This window comes from Anomaloglossus baeobatrachus, chromosome 6, assembly GCF_048569485.1.
Source record: "Anomaloglossus baeobatrachus isolate aAnoBae1 chromosome 6, aAnoBae1.hap1, whole genome shotgun sequence".
Taxonomy (NCBI): domain Eukaryota; kingdom Metazoa; phylum Chordata; class Amphibia; order Anura; family Aromobatidae; genus Anomaloglossus; species Anomaloglossus baeobatrachus.
Window position 1 is genome coordinate 263,219,263 of NC_134358.1, and position 20,564 is coordinate 263,239,826.

Genomic DNA, 20,564 nt, shown 5'->3' on the forward strand with positions numbered 1-20,564 from the left:
GTTGTCCTGCGACAAGCCATAATTAGAAAAATGATTTATTAGCATTAATTTCTGCTTATAATGCCTGGTATTAAAAGAGAATCATACATTTGTGTCCAAATCATCAATATCTTCATCAACTGCTACCTTTTCTGCATGAATCACCATGAACATATTGACAATGAATTAATACCTCATAAGTAATACTGTTAGGCTAAGGTTAAATCTTTAGGTGATTATCTGTTGTGTCAGTGGGTTCTTCAATAACATGTGTTCTCAATTAATAAAATGCAAAAGGATATTGATTTCTTATACATGGCCTGGCTTTCTGAATCCCTCTCATTCTTTACTCATGCTTTTCTGTCTAGATAACACCAACTTCAATATATATAAATCAGATCATCTGTTATCTGGGACAGTTTAATATATTAATCTTGAAGAACTGACTTCTACGCTTCTGTAAATGTGCTTTTGTTTCTAGAGTTATGAACCAGTTACAGTCTCTCTTCCCCACCTTGACTTTTTGAAACTGGATTGAGACTAAGTCACCTTTTGATTTTCATGGCTACAGCAATAAAAAAGTGGGAAAAGTCAACAAACATTCATTTTTTGGTGCTCAATAAATTCTAATATGCCGAACATTTACCATGCTGTGCACAAGCATGTTAAGATCTTGCTGTGGCCCACCAGTTGACATTTGTATAAATTAGTGCTCATCTGGTGAGGTGGGTCAATTAAGGTCCAGTTAACATTGAAAACATGGACTGAGGATGATGGCACAGATGGCTGGACTTGTAGTATGGCATACAACACCTACAGCATAACTAACTAGAGGAAGGCTTAAGACTGCTTTACATGCTTCAATTTCTCGTGCAATTGCATTTGCGATTGCACCCGCCCCTGTCGTTTGTGCAATATGGGCAATTTCTTGCCCGTGTCGTACAAAGTCGTAAACCCCCATCACACGTACTTACCTCCTGAACGACGTCACTGTGGGCGGCGAACAACCTCTTCCTGAAGGGGGAGGGACGTTCGGTGTCACCGCGATGTCACACAGCGGCCGGCCAATAGTAGCGGAGGGGCGAAGATGAGTGGGATGTAAACATCCCGCCCATCTCCTTCCTTCCGCATTGCCAGCGGGACGCAGGTAAGCTGTGTTCATCATTCCCGGGGTGTCACACGGAGCGATGTGTGCTGCCCCGGGAACGATGAACAACCGGCGCACAGAAAGACATGCGATATTTAGAAAATGAGCGACGTGTCAACGAGCAACAATTAGGTGAGTATTTTTGCTCATTAACAGATGCTCATAGCTGTCACACGCTACGATATGTCAAACGGAACCGGATGTGCGTCACTAACGACGTGACCCCGACAACATATCGTTTGATATATCATAGCGTGTAAAGCCCGCTTTAAAGCATACAAGAATACCAATATAACACAAAAAGAAAATTACGCAAGCCAAAACGTCAAAAATTTATATAACTTTTATTGCACAATAATTAAAAAACGATCTAAAAAAAACAGAGCAGAAAACCCAAGGAACGGATGGTATTGATAGGGGAAACCCAGCACCATCCTTGACCTTCATAAGGAACCCATTATCACAGAGTTTTCTAAACTATATGTAGATAAAAAAAATTGTGTATAGGTACCTAAAAGCAACATCTAAATCATATAGAACATATGTAATAATTAAACATAAATTACATATTCACACATATGAACGATTTGTATGTATATAAGCAAACAGTGTTGCGATATTGCACCATATAAAAGGTACAGAGCCAATAGTTACCAACACACAGGGTCCACAGTCAGGGTAACAGAGTGGTATCCCTGTGCACCCGACGTGCGTTTCACAACTAGGAGTTTTTTGAGATTGGTTTCTAATTATTGTGCAAAGGTTATATACATTTTGACTTTTTGGCTTGCATAATTTTCCTTTGGTGTTATATTGTAGTATGGCATGTAAAATGGCAAGAACCACGACATTAAGCAGGCACAGACAGGTAGTGCAAAACACACTGGAAGAGACAGTGGTGCAGACTTGCTGAGGAACTAAAAATGTGTAAAAAATCATGGAATAGCATAAGCATTTGTAATTTGAACTAGCCAGGTGGTAAATTTGATTACTTTTAACATATAATAGTTTCATAAACAAACAATGAATAATCACTGAAAGCAAAGATGAGGAGACAAACTTTTTAATGCATTAGATAGTCAGTTGCAGTAGTAACAGTCATGTGCACAGTCTCTACAGAGGAGTCTGATATGCTTACAGCAGACCATGGGTGAATCAGCAGGTTCGAGCCAAGAAGCAAATGCAGATTGCAGAAGAAAACAAGAGCATGAGGAGATGTTTCAAGTTAAGAAAACTGTTGGTATGTGTTCCAAGGCAGAAGGTACAATCACAATACTTAGTAAATACTCATAAGCAGAATTGGCCTGATAAAGGCCTTACGTGATGATATCATTGGAGTACACCTGGCAACTTGTGAAACCCAACATGTTATGCAGCAAATAGCGAAAGTAGCAGAGTCCGGCCCTGAGGGGAGGCAGGTGCATAAAAGTATTACTGGGACAGCATATAGAATGCGCTCACAAATTGTAGGACTATTCTGCTATGCAGAAAAAACAATTTCTGGTATACACAGTATCTTTTCAGAATATTTAAGTCTTTAATACTTTGCTTACTTTGCTCATTGTGTGTTGTCTTGAATACAAGCTCTATGTTGTTAAAGCTTTGTCGATTTGTGGTCTTGAGTAGTATTACTATCTATACTGTAAAAATTGGTTTCCCATCTAAATATATTACCATACGCATTGTGTTACAATTTTAAGTAAAATAAGTTAAAGGGTTTTCCCACAAACAGTTAATGTTAAAGTTGATTTTAGTCAATAGATCTTATGATGGTTTCCAGGATTAAATCTGTTTAAAAAAATGTCCCTGTGCTGAGATACTCTTATATATAAGTCCCTGCTATGTGCTGTGTAATGGCCGTGTCTGACCATACATGGTCTGATCATACCACATCTCCTGCATTGGAGAGGACGCAGAACAGAATATAGACATTCCAGTACGGGATTACAAATAATTCTTTTTATGAGATAAAGCATTTCCCAGCCAGCTTTTAAATAATGTTTTACTTCAAAAAAAGAATAATTTGTGATCATGTGCTATAATATCTGTATCCTTATTTACTTCCTCTCCTGCCCAGGAGATGTGATGTGATCAGACCAGGTCCGTGTATGGTCAGACAACGCCATTACACAGTACATACCAGGGGCACATATATGAGGGGCTGCTGATAAGTCTTTGTGATTTTTTTTGTTTCTATGGTAATGAATGTTACATCACCTGAAAGCCTGTTTGTGGCTTATGGCAACAGTGTTCTACGCACACGGGAACACAAAATAGTGGAGTCTAATACAAAATTCACAGCAACTGAGAGCAGAGGAGTGATAAAATTCTTGTTTCTGCAGGGATAGTCCGGAAAGGATATTTATGGTGATATGTCGCCAACATTGGGGGATCAATGCCCTTTATATTCCACAGTTAAGAACTGGGTTTCGAAATTTAAAATGGGCCACTAAAGCACCAATGATGAGGAACATCCTGGATGACTGAGAATGGTTGTTGTTCCACAGATCGTTGATGCTGTGCACAATCTCATAGTAGAGAATCGATGAATTTCAGCTAAAGCAATAGCAGAAATCATGAGGATTTCCCGTGAATGTGTTTGTGTCAGTATCCATGAACATTTGGACATGAGCAAGCTACAGTTAGGTCCAGAAATATTTGGACAGTGACACAATTTTCGCGAGTTGGGCTCTGCATGCCACCACATTGGATTTGAAATGAAACCTCTACAACAGAATTCAAGTGCAGATTGTAACGTTTAATTTGAAGGTTTGAACAAAAATATCTGATAGAAATTGTAGGAATTGTACACATTTATTTACAAACACTCCACATTTTAGGAGGTCAAAAGTAATTGGACAAATAAACCAAACCCAAATAAAATATTTTTATTTTCAATATTTTGTTGCGAATCCTTTGGAGGCAATCACTGCCTTAAGTCTGGAACCCATGGACATCACCAAACGCTGGGTTTCCTCCTTCTTAATGCTTTGCCAGGCCTTTACAGCCGCAGCCTTCAGGTCTTGCTTGTTTGTGGGTCTTTCCGTCTTAAGTCTGGATTTGAGCAAGTGAAATGCATGCTCAATTGGGTTAAGATCTGGTGATTGACTTGGCCATTGCAGAATGTTCCACTTTTTTGCACTCATGAAGTCCTGGGTAGCTTTGGCTGTATGCTTGGTCATTGTCCATCTGTACTATGAAGCGCCGTCCGATCAACTTTGCGGCATTTGGCTGAATCTGGGCTGAAAGTATTTCCCGGTACACTTCAGAATTCATCCGGCTATTCTTGTCTGCTGTTATGTCATCAATAAACACAAGTGACCCAGTGCCATTGAAAGCCATGCATGCCCATGCCATCAAGTTGCCTCCACCATGTTTTACAGAGGATGTGGTGTGCCTTGGATCATGTGCCGTTCCCTTTCTTCTCCAAACTTTTTTCTTCCCATCATTCTGGTACAGGTTGATCTTTGTCTCATCTGTCCATAGAATACTTTTCCAGAACTGAGCTGGCTTCATGAGGTGTTTTTCAGCAAATTTAACTCTGGCCTGTCTATTTTTGGAATTGATAAATGGTTTGCATCTAGATGTGAACCCTTTGTATTTACTTTCATGGAGTCTTCTCTTTACTGTTGACTTAGAAACAGATACACCTACTTCGCTGAGAGTGTTCTGGACTTCAGTTGATGTTGTGAACGGGTTCTTCTTCACCAAAGAAAGTATGCGGCGATCATCCACCACTGTTGTCATCCATGGACGCCCAGGCCTTTTTGAGTTCCCAAGCTCACCAGTCAATTCCTTTTTTCTCAGAATGTACCCGACTGTTGATTTTGCTACTCCAAGCATGTCTGCTATCTCTCTGATGGATTTTTTCTTTTTTTTCAGCCTCAGGATGTTCTGCTTCACCTCAATTGAGAGTTCCTTAGACCGCATGTTGTCTGGTCACAGCAACAGCTTCCAAATGCAAAACCACACACCTGTAATCAACCCCAGACCTTTTAACTACGTCATTGATTACAGGTTAATGAGGGAGACGCCTTCAGAGTTAATTGCAGCCCTTAGAGTCCCTTGTCCAATTACTTTTGGTCCCTTTAAAAAGAGGAAGCTATGCATTACAGAGCTATGATTCCTAAACCCTTTCTCCGATTTGGATTTGAAAACTCTCATATTGCAGATGGGAGGGTGCACTTTCAGCCCATATTATATATATAATTGTATTTCTGAACATGTTTTTGTAAACAGCTAAAATAACAAAACTTGTGTCACTGTCCAAATATTTCTGGACCTAACTGTATCTGCAAAGGGTGTCCCCAAATGTGGACAACAGATCAGAGAAGTATGCGAGTGAAAACTTCCTGGTCCATTTGTCAGTGTTTCTGGACTGATAAGACCTTCCTGGACCAACGGGTCATGATGGATGAGACCTGGATTTATTTGTATGACCCTAAAAACAAAGAGCAGTCAAAAGAATGGAGGCACAGTGGTTCTCCTCATCCATAGAAGTTCAGGGTGCAAAAAGCAGCCACTAAATTGATGGCATCTGTGTTCTGGGATAAGGTGAGTGTCCTGCTAGTGGACTACCTTCAAAAGGGTTTCACCATCAATGTAAGGTATTACATTGAACTTTTGGACCAATTGAAGGCAGCTCTGAAGGCAAAAAGGTGCGGCAAGCTGTCCAAAGGAATCTTGTTCCTGCAAGACAACACCTCCGCTCATACTGCACAAGCGACCATGGCAAAACTGGCAGAGCTGGGCTTCCAGCTGGTTGACCACCCACCTTATTCACCAGATCTAGCTCCCTTCGACTATCATCTGTTTCTAAACTTTAAGAAACACCTCAAGGGTACCACATTTCACATTATTTCTGGTGACATGACTGCTATGGATGCCTTGTTTGAGGCACAACTGAAATCCTTCTTTTTGCTAGGCTTACAGAACTTTGAATACTGATGTAAGAAGTGTGTTGACACTAGTGGAGAATATGTGGAATAAATGTAAAGTTTCATTATCCTATATATCTAGTTTCTTTCTGGGTAAAGCCAAAGACTTATCAAAAGCCCCTCGTATAAGATTAACTTAGCACTGGAACACATCCAATTGTGCAAATTATTTTTATTCCAAGATCTAGTGATTAAAATTAACTTTGTTCATGGGAAAACCCCCTTAAATACAAAATTCAATGACATTTATCAAAAGAATAACCCAGTCCATCCAACCTCATCACCATCAAACAATTGTACTTCTATTTTTTCTGTGTTTTATATTATTGATTTGTGTTAATATTCGGAGAATAATGTACAAAACAAGATTTTACAAAGCTTTGTATCGTTTCTACAAGAGTGCTGATTAGTCTGTATTCATAACGTATATTCCGGCTCAGAGGCATTCATAACTTTCCTCCTTTCTACAATCCCATTGTCCCTGTACAGCTCTACTGTCAATCTTGTTGAGAAGTGATAATCCTCTTTCAGTACAATAGCTAGTGGCATGGTCTACTAAGCAGAGCCATGGTTTAAAAACCTTGAAATTATTACAGAGAGTAAAAAAAGACATATTGTAGCAGACACTAATTCTAATGATTATTTGGTACAATAAAAATCAACCTTACATGTTTATTTTGGAATGTCATTAAATAACTTAATAAACACTATGAGTATTTGGTTGCAGAGATTTTTGCACAATTTCTGCATCATTTGACAGGAAAGCGCTATGTTTTTGATGCATTTTTAAATGAGTTTTTTTCTAATGCGTTTTTCATGCATTCTGGGGTGTAAAAATGCTGGAAAAAAACACTGAATGAATTGACGTACTGCAGATTTCAGTCTGCACCATGTGCACAAAACTTCAAGATTCAGTATAAGGATTTGTGTACAAAGCTGCACTCAAAAACATACTGTGTGCATATAGCCTAATAATAATTATATTACTAATACATAATAATACAATGTTTCTCTATGTTAGAAAGTTGCTTTATTAATAATAATATGTGTTGATCATAGAGCAGCTGAATTACAGGACAACTTTTAATGATGTGCAGTTCAACAATTTATCATGACTACAGTACAGAATAATAAAATGCAAAAAAAAAAAAAGTTTTTTTCAGAAGCATTAATTTTTCCTAAATATTATGTCTTCAAATTTAACCAAATCAATTATTTTTGCCTTAAATACAAAGGAAATGTGTCGTCTTTAACTTTATACCTTTTAGACATCATTTCTCTTCAACTTGCTTATCTGTTCACAATAACAGTATTAACCATTGTCTATTGGTCATGAGTAGAGTTGAGCGCGGTTCGTGGTTCGAGGTTCGCAAGTTCGCGGTTCGAGTGATTTTGTGGGGTGTTCTAGATAGAACTAGAACTCGAGCTTTTGGCTAAAAGTTTGGGAGTTCGAGTTACGTTCGAGAACGGTTCGATCAGCAAAAGCGTGGCTTTTTACAGCTACAGTGTGCAGGAAGCCATCACTGGCAGCCTGCAGTAAGCTGGTAACCAAGATAAATATCGGGTATCCAAGCAAAGCGCTTTGGTTAGTAACCCGATATTTACCCTGGTTATGTGTGCAGGGAGCTGACACTTCCCCGCTCGGCTCCTCATCCCTCCTGCACTCAGCATGTACAAACATACACACACTCACACTCACCTGTCCCCAGCCATGCAGTCCCTGACACTGACGTCTTCAGCGCCACATGGCCCCGCTAGGCTCCCCCAACTTCGCACTCCATCACCCGCACAAATGGCCCTGCTAAGCTCCACCCACTTTGCCGCCTGCACACATGGCCCCGCTAGGCTCCACCCACTTTGCACTCCGCCGCCCGCAAACATGGCCCCGCTAGGCTCCACCCACTTTGCACTTCGCCGTCCGCACACATGGCTAAGCTTGGCTCCACCCATCTCACACTCCGCACACATGGCCCCACTTAGGTCTACCCACCTCGCACTCCGCACACATGGCCGCGCTCAGCTTACCTGCACTGATGAAATCCTGCCTGCCCAACCTCAGCGCTGTCACTGTCCTCCATGGCTGCCGCTTCACATCTCATCTCGCTGTGGAGCCGAGACTGTCACTAGCGGTGATGTCACAGGCTCCCGCGATACTTGGCAGTAAAGTCGGCGGTCATTGAAGTCAGTGACAGCTCTGCTATCAGCAGTGCAAGAAATCGTCACCGCAGGTAATGTACCTCACTGACAGCAGCACTTGTCATGCCCTGCAGTGACCTGGGCTGACCTAGTGATGTTAGCTCAGGTCGCTGCATTGCTCTCCCAGCCAATGGGGAACATTCTGTTCTTCATTGACTGGGACAGTGTGGATCGTCATGGGAACGCCTTATTGGATTACAGCAGACCTGGATTTGTTTTTATTTCTAATAAATTGGTGAAAGAGGGAATGTGTTGAGGAGTGTTTTTTCAAATAAAAATGTGTTTGTCATCACGGGATGAGCTGGGGTGAAGCACTAGGATTGGCGCATCTAATGGATGCGCCACTTCTGGGGCGGCTGCGGCCTGCTATTTTTAGGCTGGGGAGAGTCCAATAACCATGGACCTCCCTAGTCTGAGAATATCAGACCCCAGCTCTCTGCTTTACCTTGGCTGGTGATCCAATTTGGGGGTACCCTACTTTTTTTTTGTAATTATTAATATTTATAAAATAATTATAAAAAAAGAGCCTAGGGTGACCTCCACTTTGGATCCCCAACCATAGTAAAGCTGCCATCTGTGGTTTTCAGGCTACAGCCTTCTGCTTTACCCTAGCTGGCTATCAAAAATGGGGGGACCCAACGTCATTTTTTTTTTAACTATTTTTTTAAATAAAAAAAATACCACACGTGTTGTTTTTTTTTAAATTATTTATTTAATTTAAAATAACAGCGTGGGGTGCCCTCAGTTTTGGATTACCAGCCAAGGTGAAGCTGCCAGCTGTGGTCTGCAGGCTGCAGCTGTCTGCTTTACCCTAGCTGGCTATCAAAAATAGGGGGAACCCCAAGTCATTTTTTTTTTAAATGTATTTATTATTTTTGGTAAATACAAGGCTAAGCACCCCTTAGTGCCACAAGAAAGGCACCAAAGGGTGCAAAAGTGCAAAATGCAGGAGAGTGGGACATTATGTGTCTTTCTGCCATTATAATGACAGAAAAGACTGATATGAAGTGTACAAGTAAAAGAAAATCACCAGAGCGCTCTACGCTGTGAAAGGCAGTAGAAAATGGCACTGGAGTGAACATGTGACCGCCTCATGTAGGCTGAAGCTATGGATCCTGGGTAAATTTATGTATTTTCCCTCCTTCAGTTTTTTTGCAGAATGCACACGGATAACAATCGGATGACATACGGACCGTATACGGAACGGAAACAGATGCCACACATATGCACCCATGAAAAAAATGGACCATTTTTTGCGGACCGCAAAAACGGATCGGTCGTGTGAATGTAGCATTATTCTAATCTGCCGTTTATAAACAGCAGGCAGAAATAAGTGAATAGCGCCCCCCCGTGTCAGAAAATCTCCGGGGTTTCAAGGGGTAGCTGAGACCCTGGAGATCATGATTCAGGCCAGTTTTTCCAATCCCCGCTCACGTGATCACCGGTATACACCACATACCAATGATCACGTTACAGTAAATGACAGCGCCAGTAAAAAATGATTTATCTCCCATCTGGCATGAACAAACATGTCAGATGGGAGATAAATCATAGCCCCGATCCCCCGGTGTCGCCAAAGTGACCAGCCCCACCCTTTCCCGGAAATCCAAGATGGCCGCGCACACAGCAGCATGCCAGCCGCATTCACCCTACTCCTCTGATTTCTGTCGCATGTGCCATGACACATGCGACAGAAAACTCCTCCCCAGGCCCTGCCAAGTCACCCCCTATAACACCACTGGTGTTCCCCGGTGTCCCACAGTACCTGTCCAGCGTTGATCTCCCACGGCCCCCTCCTTCACAATAGACGCTGCCGCATGCACAGAGCGGCTGTCAGCTCAGCTTCCTGTGTTCAGACACAGTGAGTGGTGGTAACCATGCATCTGTAAGCTACTGCAATGCCCTGCTCATGAGGTAAGGAACATAGTTGATCAGGAGAGCTATACTACATTTCCAAATGGAGGTATTTGATTTTATAGTTTCCCTGCTGAATGACTACCAAACATGAGAGTCCGTTATACGCCACAAAAAAACATGTCTAAATAGCGAACTCTGTTGTTTAGTATTCATTCAGATGGATAACTGGACTTAAAGGGGTATTCCATCTCCAAGATCCTATCCCCAATATATAGTAGGTGGTATAGCAATAATATCAGCAAATACCAATATTTAAAAATGTAGAATAGTTCTCCTGATTAGGCATGCCCTTACCTCATGAGCAGGGCATTGCAGCTTTGGTAGCAACAGTTACAACATGGACATGCTGATGTGGACCCAGCGAGAGTGGGTGCAGATTCATTGCACCCACACTCCTCACATGGAGTGTCTGCACTCCTAGAAAATGGGGGATACATTCCCTGAGAATGTCCCCCATATTCTAGACGGTCCAGAATCATCGTGGGACCCCCTTATTTCTTTTCCTTATAATAAATTGGTGAAAGAGGGAATGTTTTGGGGGGTGTTTTTTTTTTTCAAATAATTTTTTTTTATCTAGATTTTTTGTTAGTACTGACAGTTTGTGATGTCGGGTATCTGATAGACGCCATGACATCACAAACTGCTGGGCTTGATGTCAGGTGACCTTACAGCTAATATCAACCCTATTTATTACCCCGTTTGCCACTGCACCAGGGCACGAGATGAGCTGGGGTGAAGCGCCAGGATTGGCGCATCTTGTGGATGCGCCACTTCTGGAGCGCCTGCGGCCTGCTATTTTTAGATTGTGAAGGGTCAATATCTATGGACCTTCCCACCCTGAGAATACCAGACCACAGCTGTCCGCTTTACCTTGGCTGGTGATCCAATTTGGGGGTACCCTACTTTTTTTTGTAATTATTAATATTTATAAAATAATTATAAAAAAAGAGCCTAGGGTGACCTCCACTTTGTATCCCCAACCATGGTAAAGCTGCCAGCTGTGGTTTTCAGGCTACAGCCGTCTGCTTTACCCTAGCTGGCTATCAAAAATGGGGGGACCCAACGTCATTTTTTTTTAACTATTTTTTTAAATAAAAAAATTAATCGGCTTCCCTGTATTTTGATTGCCAGCCAAGGTAACGCCAGGCAGATGGGGGTGGCAACCCGTAGCTGTCTGCTTTATCTGCGCTGAGAATCAAAAATACCGCGGAGCGCTACGTCATTTTTTTTAAAGATTGATTTTTACAGCACTGTCATGTCAGGCAATCAAAATACAGGGAAGCCCTTTTTGTTTTTAGTTATTTAAATAAATACTTAAAAAAATATATATGGGCTCCTGCTGCATTTTTTGTATTGCTAGATAAGGGTAATCCAAGCAGCTACTGGCTAACTGCTAACTGCTTGGTGTTACCTTCACTGGCAATGGAAAATCCAGGGAAGCATTTTTTATTTTTTTTACTAAAAAAACAAAAACTACAAAAAAAATGACGTGAGCTTCGCCATATTTTTGTATGCTAGCCAGGTACAGCAGGCAGGTACGGGCTGCCCCCAACCCCCAGCTGCCTATTTGTACCCGGCTGTGAACTAAAAATATAGGGAAGCCCTTTTTTTAATTATTTCATGAATTTCATGAAATACTTAAAAGAAAAACAACGTGGGCTTTGCCCCATTTTTGTGTCCAGCCAGGTACAACTAGGCAGCTGGGGATTGGAATCCGCAGCACAGGTTAGCCCGAGGTTTCTGGGCGCCTCTGCTGCGAATTGCAATCCGCAGCCACCCCAGAAAATGGCGCTTTCATAGAAGCGCCATCATCTGGCGCTGTATCCAACTCTTCCAGCAGCCCTGAAGCCGGGTGGCTTGCTGGGTAATCATGAGTTAATACCAGCTTTGTTTTACTAGCTAGTATTAAGTCAGAGATTCTTAATGTCAGGCAAGTTTGACCCAGCCATTAAGAGTCTCCAATAAAGGGTTAAAAAAAAGACACCACACAGAGAAAAGATACTTTAATAGAAATAAATACACAGACACACTTAGAGACTCCATGTTTATTACTCCCTCTTATCCATCCATGATCCATGCTCTTCTGTCTTTCTCCTTCAGCCCATGCAGCTCTACTACATGAGCAGCACAGCATGGGAGAAAGATGCTGCTTCTCCACATGCAGTCTTCACTCCATGAGTGATCAGTGCTGCTGGCTGTTAGCGGTAATGTTACCGCTGACAGACGGGTTGCCATAGCAACGGTGGTCCGATCATGTGATTCCCGGTGCCGCTGTTAGCGGTGAAGTCACCGCTAACATGCACATTGCTATGGCAACGGTGATCTCCGCTATTGACCGGCTGTGTCAGCCGATCCCTAACGGAATGGGGAAGCAGAATAGGGAGTCGACCGTGTGCCAGAGCATGTCGCCAGTACACGGCGATATACAAACGTGCACCATGTACCGGAGAGATGCAATGACAGGACCTAGAATAACATCAAAGCCATGTGACCAGTCTGTAGCCAATGAGATAATAGACATGTGACTGGTCACGTGGCTATTTTGACGTCACGATAGGTCCTGCATCACTGCTGGTTACCGGGAGGACGCAGCGATTACCGATGGAAAGCGGCTGGAGACAGAGTGCAGGTTGCATCGCGGGCACCGGTAAGTGTTATGGCAATGTTTATTAACTGTATGTGTACATTTATAATGTGTTTTTATGTGTTTGTGATTGCCTCCCATTGTTTCTTATGGGGTCCGAGTGGTTCGCCGAAGGGGTTCGCCGAACCGAACTCGAACATGACCTCCATTCGGCGAACCAAGCTCGAGCCGAATCGGGACCAGTTCGCTCATCTCTAGTCATGAGTGGCTTGACACAAGGAATAAGACAGTTATAGCCCATGTCCTGGATACGTCTATGTGTGGTGGCTCTTGAAGCACTGACTCCAGCAGCAGTCCACTCCCCAAACATTTGAATGGCCTTTTATTAGAAATCCTATCAAGGCTGCGGTTATCCTGGTGGTTTGTGCACCTTTTTCTACCACACATTTTCCTTCCACTCAACTTTCCCTTAATGTGCTTGAATTTAGCACTCTTTGAACAGTCAGCTTCTCTAGCAATGACATTTTGTGGCTTACCCTTATTGTGAAGTGTGTCAATGACTGCCTTCTGGACATCTGTCAAGTCAGCAGTCTTCCCCATGATTGTGTAGCCTACTGACCCAGACTAAAGCTGGTGTCACACACAGCGACAACGACAACGACGTCGCTGCTAAGTCACCATTTTCTGTGACGTTGCAGCGACGTCCCGTCACTGTCGCTGTGTGTGACATCTAGCAACGACCTGGCCCCTGCTGTGAGGTCGCCGGTCGTTGCTGAATGTCCAGCTTCATTTTTTGGTCGTCACTCTCCCGCTGTGACACACACATCACTGTGTGTGACAGCGAGAGAGCGACGAAATGAAGCGAGCAGGGAGCAGGAGCCGGCGTCTGGCAGCTGTGGTAAGCTGTAACCAGCGTAAACATCGGGTAACCAAGGGAAGACCTTTCCCTGGTTACCCGATATTTACCTTCGTTACCAGCCTCCGCCGCTCTTGCTGCTAGTCCCGGCTCCTGCTCTGTGCACATGTGGCTGCAGTACACATCGGGTAATTAACCCGATGTGTACTGTAGCTAGGAGAGCAAGGAGCCAGCGCTAAGCAGTGTGCGCGGCTCCCTGCTCTCTGCACTGTGACATGTAGCTGCAGTACACATCGGGTTAATTAACCCGATGTGTACTGTACCTAGGAGAGCAAGGAGCCAGCGCTAAGCGCGGCTCCCTGCTCTCTGCACATGTAGCACAGCGACGTTATGATCGCTGCTGCGTCGCTGTGTTTGACAGCTAAGCAGCCATCATAACAGCGACTTACAAGGTCGCTGTTACGTCACAAAAAATGGTGACGTAACAGCGACGTCGTTGTCGCTGTCGCTTAGTGTGAACCCAGCTTTAGAGACCATTTTAAATATTTAGGCCTTTTCAGGTGTTTTGTGGTATTTATTCTAATTTTCTGAGATAATGACTTTTGGGTCTTCATTGGTTGTAAACCATAATCATCAACATTAACAGAAATAAACACTTGAAATAGATCACTCTGTGTGCAATGACTCTATATAATATATGGGTTTCCCTTTTTGTATTGAATTACTGAAATAAATTAATTTTTTTAGAATATTCTAATTTATTGAGATGCACTTGTACGAACATCACAACATGTTTACTAGTCCTCTAATGACAATCTCCTGCTGTTAAAACAGTGATGTTATCAAAACTACATTAAGCAATTCAGTAAGTTATACAGAGTTTCAGTCTCTACACTATGCTGCTCTCAGATTAGGCGCAAAAACCTGGTGATAGTTTCTGTTTAAGTGCTCCATGAATGACAGGTGCAATTAATAAGTCTATGCTTAACTTCCCTGTGTAAAAGTAATGCTGTGTTTTAAATATACATTTCAATACATTACAAATGCTTTCTTCTACATTGTTTTGTAATTTCTAAATGAAAAGCAGTAAGTGTTGGATTTACATTTCCAAGTATTTTGTATGTATGATGGAAATGCCAAGATGACTGGTAAATTGATTGCTAACATCTTTGTGGTTTATTTCTTATTTATTATGTATTGCTTATAGAGCACAATCATAATCAGCAGAGCTTTACATTGGGGCTCACAATCTAAATTATCTCTCAGTATGTCTTTAAAGTGTGCAAACATGGGGAGAACATGCAAACTCCTTACATATATCCTTGGTGGGATTCAAACCCAGAACCCCAGCGCTGTAAAGCAATGTTGCTACCTTAGGTTTGCAGACAGTAAAGCAATAATCCTAAATATTTAACTAGCATACAAAATGATAAGCTAAATTACTAAAATGTGATGAAAAAAAAGTTTAAACAATCTCTACTGGCTAACACCGTACAAAGATATATTTTACCTGTATTAAAATGTGATGCTAACTAAAAGGTATAGCCATGTAACACCAGTAATTCTTGACAACTTAAAGAGTTTGTGCCAACTTTTGAAGTGGTTCCCTATCAACAGATATTAGGGCATAAGTTCTCATTCACTTTTTGCCCGACTGCTAGGACTCCGATTCTGACAATGGTGGATCAATGAAGCTGCGGTTGAGAATGCCCACTTCCATAACTCCAAAGATATCTCTGGCAGTCTTACTGTGAATAAATGAAGTAGAGGTGCCCATGCAAGACCTCTATACCATTGTGATTTGTTATTTAACGCCCCTGTAAGGATTAGTGTGGGTTTAAATGGTTAAACCCGCAGCGACTGGATAGCATATAATTTCAAAAGTAGACAAAAAACATTTAAAGTTGTTCCCATCATAACATAAAAACATTTGATGCTTTTCTCCTAGATCTGGGTAATTCATGAAGTGCTGGTAGTGTATTTCTCCGCAGCCCGTCTGCTTGTTTCCAAACTAAAGGCCCTGTCACACACAGAGATAAATCTGTAGCAGATCTGTGGTTGCAGTGAAATTGTGGACAATCAGTGTCAGGTTTTTGGCTGTGTACAAATGGAATAATATGTCCATGATGTCACTGCAATCACAGATCTGCCAAAGATTTATCTCTGTGTGTGACAGGGCCTTAATTCCCAACTAATGGTCAACTTTCAACTTAATGAAATGGAGGTTGAGCATGTAGACTTCCACAGCTCTCGCTTATTTCTGACAGTTCTATAGAGAATGAGTAGTGTAGAGGTGTACATGCGAGAACTCTGCTCTGTTCCGATGGGTTCTTCATAGCCATTGTATAAGGATCAGTGAGGGCCCCAGTCATTAAACTTCCAGTGATCGGATAGTTATCCCATATCTTATGAATAGGAAATAACTTTAAAACTTGCCACAAACCCTTTAAAGTCATTGTTCACTATTGGAAAAACCCTCCATTGCTTAGTATATATTAAAAAGGCTTGATACTTCCCTTCCGGACTGGCCATTCCACCATGCTAGCACTGCATTTCTCAGTGGTCACGTGTCTTTGCTATGGGATATGACCTTTGCAGGCAATCAGAATCCACTAATTCTGTATTCTGTTACAGAGAAATACTAAACTTCAGTTATCTTCCAATAAATATTGAGATTTTATTTTCTGCTAGTAGCTGTTAGCATATACCACTTTAATCAAAATTATTCAACCCTACATTTCAAAATACATTTGTTATAGAAATATACAACTTTCTAATGTTCTTTACAAACCAGTTAAACAAGAAACATTTAAATATCCCAACTCAACTAATATAACAAGAATTTTCTCTAAAATCAACACCAAATACCATTTTTAATGACAAATGCAGTCTTGGAATTATTCAAGGCCTTTATACCAAGTGTCTGAAGTCCTTAGTAGAGCAACATTTGGCTGTTATAATCTGCTGTATGTGTGATGCAAAGCCTCAAACCAGCATTTGGAAATGTTTGCGAAGAATCTTATTTTAATCCTCTTGGTCAATGGCCTTGACTTCCTTTACCATCAAAACATTTTCTCCAATGATTTCCTGATACTTGGTTGCATCCATTTTGCCCTTCACACATTGCGGGATTTCAGTGCTAGAGGTAGCAAAGCAGCTCCAGAGCATCTGTGAGCCACTGCCATTCTTCACTGCAGACATTGGGTTCTTTTTTAGCCTTCATTGTTCATGCCTTAGTCTTCCTCCGTCACAACACATCTGAACCATAGGTACAAAAAGTTCCAGTTTTGCTTCATCGCTCCACAGAACAGAATGCCAAATCCGCTGTTATCGATTTATATGATTTGAGCATACCAGGCATTATTTTTATTGTTTTTTTGGATCAGTATATCTTTGAGATCAGGAAGACCTTCAGTATTTAGTATGACCCTCACTGTGCAAACTTGAACCTCAGTGCCTGCTGCCACTAAACCTTGCTGTAGTTTTTGCAATCACTTGAGGTCTTTTGACCACTTGCCTCTTTAAGAATGGGGTGAAGGCTGTTGGTTTCTTACTTTTCCTGTGAGATCCAGGTTGTGATTCCAGTTTCTTGTAACTTTGAATGCTTCTAACTGTATTTTTAAGAACATTCAACGCCTTTGCTATTTTTTGTATCCTTCACTATGTTTGTGCAAGTTAGTAATCTCTTCTATTAACTTTTAGGATCACTCTCTTGCCAACTTTGAAAACTTTAGAGCATTTGGGAAGTTGATGCTTTTGCCAATTTTGTATGGACTTAGGGGTACTTTGCACACTACGACATCGCAGGTGCGATGACGGTGGGGTCATGTCAAAAGTGACGCATTTCCTGCGTTGCTCTCGACATCTTAGTGTGTAAATCCTAGAGGATACGATTAACGAGCGCAAAAGCGTCATAATCGTATCATCGGTGTAGCGTCGGCGAATTCCATAATTACGCTGACGCGACGGTCCAATGTTGTTCCTCGCTCCTGCGGCAGCACACATGGCTGTGTGTGAAGCCGCAGGAGCGAGGAACATCTCCTACCTGCGTCCCGGCTGCAATGCGGAAGGAAGGAGGTGGGAGGGATGTTTACATCCCGCTCATCTCCGCTCCTCTGCTCCTATTGGCCGCCTGCCGTGTGACATCGCAATGATGCCGCACGACCCGCCCCCTTACTAAGGAGGCAGTTTGCCGGCCAGAGCGACGGTGCATGACAGGTGCGTGCATGTGAAGCAGTCGTAGCAATAATATTCGCTACAGAAGCTATCACAATGATATCGCAGCTGCGACGGGGGCGGGGACTATCGCGCTCGGCATGGCAGCATCGGCTTGCGATGTTGTAGTGTGCAAAGTACCCATAAGATTCATGAGCAACACTGGCAGAAGCTCGAGTTAGACAATGGATCATGTTTGCAGCAGGTCATAACAGCCAAAGGGTGCTCTATTTAGATGCTTTTCATGAATGGGTTGACTAATTCTGAGACTGCAGTAGTTATTAAAAGAGGCATTAAGAATGGCAATAACAGTGGCATCGCACCCCAACACATCAGGCTCTTGCCTACCGTGAAAACATTCAAAAGGAACCTGAAGTCCCACCTCTTTCGATAAGCCTACAAGCTGCAGTAACCTTGAATCCACCATTGCATTGCATGATCCTCTCTACCTGCACCTACTGTGCCCTCAACTCTTTCCCTGTTGACTGTGAACCCTCGTGGGCAGACTAATCTCTCCTACTGTACCAATCTGTGCCTTGAAATGTTCATGATTATTGTACTTGTCTATATTTGCCTCTTTTTCACATGTAAAGCACCATGGAATAAAAGGTGCTATATTAATAAATAATAGTTATAATAATAAATAATTTTGAGATGAATTTGAAAAGCCATTTGTTATATTGTGTTGAAATATTTAAATTGTTCTTGTTTCATTCATTTATTACAAAAAGGTTTTAAATTTCACAGCAGAAAGTTTCCAGATTTTGCTAAACTTAATTTTCAATCTAAGTTGAATACTTTTTATGTTAACCGTATTTGTTTTCCGTATTGTTCGAATTACATGGAGCAACCTTTGGTGAATGTTTGGAATTGTTTGCATTGTGATGGATCTTGGTTTACAGAATCTATTTGTCATTTCCTTGTCTACAAACTAAACACAAAATAATCTATTTCTGGTGCTGTACAAGTAAGAGTTAAGTAGAAAGAAATTACCATTTTTCATTTTGATAACATTACAGACTTCCTTGAAATTGCTATTTGAACTGAAGCATGACAATATGATAGAAAGAAAAATCAAACCTTTGTTATTCCCACAGGAATAACCACAGAATTGCAACCTGACCTGCCATGCTGAGGTGTCTACCTACTTATCATTAGGAAATGGCCCCTTTCTACTTCACAAAGGCACCTATCATTTCTGTATTTCTTGAAAGACGTGGCCTAAATCCTATATTTATAGAGGCTATACTTGTTCAACTTAATCTCATTATCCAAAGACTTGCAGAATTATATCCTGCAGCATTTGACACAGGTTTCTTTTTCATACGGCAACATTGCTGTTTGAAAAATGTTAAGGTAAATTTTTTCCTTTGAGAGTTGAATATTTTTTCATATATATGTGGAAAGATATGAATATTAAAGCTTATTTAGTTTTTTTTTTATCTAAAGCTCACACATGTAATCCACAGATTCATTATATAAATATCAGCATTTTCAAAGTCCTTGGCAAGGTCCTATGATAGAATAGTATATTTTAATGACTTGTTTCTTATGCCTTTTGTAAATGCTGCACATATTCTTGTTTGATAAACTTTGATCATACCTGCTTTTCAATTCTGTCTTTCAATGTCACGATTGGCCGGTACATATTTCAATTACAATGACAATTCATAGAACTAAGAAACAGAAATGTGGCAAAAATAGTGTATTGTAGTAGAATACTGAAAATACTGTATAATAAAGGCAAAAAAGAAAAAGGATCCGAACCATATGTCTACATGCATGCTTATTTAAGGGGTTGTGCTGGGTCTTGTATGCATCTTTGCTCAGCGCTCTCTACTTGGAGGAACTGTAATACCAAGCACAATTCTATATAGGCCAAGAAATATGAAAGCACAAACCATACATATATCCAGGGACCTCCTAAGCACAACAACCTCATTTTCAACCCATGCTTCCCTTTTGGCAAAATGGTTAAAAATAGAGATAAGAGGACCTGTGGAATGTCGGATCCACCTTGTTCAGACGGAGTTTAGTTAAGAGCTCAGTTTGGGATCTGGACTTGACCTGAACTTCATTCTGGGGCCAAAACCCCATCTAAGTCAAGAACTACAGGTATCAACTTGAGTAACGATTATAATGAAAGTCAATAATTCGGCAGTTTGTCTCTCCGCCCCATACAACCAGCCATAAACAGAGCATTTCCGGGGGAGGGAGGCCGAGATTTTTTTTAAATATAGCATGTTCTTTTTACCCCCAGTAAAAACCATTCTGAGACTGTAAGCAGCTCTCACAGGGCCGAGCACTGAGTGTACCCAAGAACTCCATTGCTGGATTAAGTGGTTAGTAGAGATGAGTGAAGCCAAGGTCCGGTGTTCTGTAGACAAACCAAGCACGGACTTGAAGAAAAAAAAAAGGCCTTGGGTTCGGAGTTTGGCTGCTTTATGTATGCAACCACTCGCACGAGTATTACTGTGCTCAGGTACACTCATTGCCCAGCCCAGTGCAAACCATTTGCAGTATTTAAACTGCTTGCACTGGGGGTGACAACAGTGTGATCAGATGCAGTGTGTATAAACAAAGGAAAAACCCTGCTCACCCTCTCCCGCAAGTGTTCTGTTTATGGCTGGCTGTATTAAGGCAGAGACCTAAATTGCCCAATTAGTGACTTCCTTTAGCTTTCAGGTGAATTCCGAGTCCCAAACCGAATGAACACGCCAAAATGAATGATTT

The 20,564-nt window shown here is 41.6% G+C and overlaps 1 protein-coding gene across 1 annotated transcript in view; it reads right to left on the bottom strand.

Annotated features, from left to right (window-relative positions):
• The window catches only part of CDH20 (cadherin 20), a 759,598-nt gene that overhangs the window by 649,336 nt on the left and 89,698 nt on the right, over positions 1–20,564 (bottom strand). The gene's annotated exons all lie outside the window — the stretch shown is intronic.